Below are 1,298 nucleotides of genomic sequence, written 5' to 3'. Positions count from 1 at the left end.
TTCCAAGACCTCTCTCCCCTTCCGCCATTACCTTCGCGTGGGAAAGCCCGGGCAGGCCTTCGTATTTTTCCGCCGGGCGGGGAGTCGAAACGGAAAACGGGGTCGGGGCCTTGGGTCGGCTCGAGGGGCTGCCAGGTTCCTTGAGGGCGAACAGACCGAGGCTGCGGGAAACAGAGGGGGTTCCCAGGGCCTGTTTGGGGGGAAAAACAAATGCCCCAAGAATCTATTCATGCGTCGGCGCTGTTTTGGTAAGCGGCTGGGGGAAGGGATTGTGATGATAAATAGCGGTTGGTTTTTTTGGGTAAAATTTCTTGATTTCGGTTATAGTGAAAAGGATTTTAAAACTGGGTGATAAAAATAAAAAAAAGGGTTTTTTTGTGTTTGATAAAACTATCGAAATCTATTTTTGTGCAGCCTTCCTCACCTTAGACGAGAAAACAGCTCTTGGGTTTGGGGGCCCCGGAAAAGGGGGCACGTTGAACTCTCGCGAATATTTGGAAACCTTGAAATACAAAAACTTTTTATTGATTCCCAATTTTAATGATTGTGACTTTTGGTGATTTGAAAAATGTGGTTTTGGGGCTGATGGTATTTACGGAACTAAATAACACAAATTAATGAAAGCTAATTTAATAAAAAACAATTTTTTTTTTTTTCATTATCTTTCCATTACCATATCCTCTTCTAATAATTGTAATAATTTTCAGTACCCTCAAAATTTTTATTCATACTTCACTCTTAATTAACATTACCGGATCTTATAAACGCCGGGGCCCCGGGTGAGCAGCACCCCTCGGGGAGCCGAGTTTCCTCTAAGGTATAGACCGAGGGCCCCGCTGAAAGGCCCCCCCCACCGCCCCGATGTCGATGGGGGGGTTGAGCGAGTCGCCGCGTCCCTCACATTCTGCGGAGGACCTCGAGAAAGAGGGGGAAGGAAGAAGGAATAAAAAAAAACATGGCGGAGCTGGGTGTGCACCGTGTTCGGTCTCGGTTAAATAAACTGGGGAACTCAAACCGGGCCCTGGACACTCCGATTCGCTATTGTTTCTTAATACTTTTTCTGCTATGTTTTGCATTTTAAAAAATAGTACAAATTTTTTTTTGCTTTTAATTGAAAAGCACTGCTTTTCTAGACCATTTTATTAGTTTTTTTTTCCCCAAAAGACTTGACGAAACGCAACTCCGAACTTCGGGGGGATTGCCCCTTTACTTCCTCCCCTCTTCTCCCCTCTTTATCTTCCCCCCCCTCTCTTCCCCCTTTTTTTCTCCCTCTCCCCCTCCCCCCTTTTTTATTTTCT

This window comes from Penaeus monodon, chromosome 27 (genome assembly GCF_015228065.2).
Source record: "Penaeus monodon isolate SGIC_2016 chromosome 27, NSTDA_Pmon_1, whole genome shotgun sequence".
NCBI classification, from domain to species: Eukaryota; Metazoa; Arthropoda; class Malacostraca; order Decapoda; family Penaeidae; genus Penaeus; species Penaeus monodon.
This window is presented reverse-complemented; position numbering follows the sequence as displayed.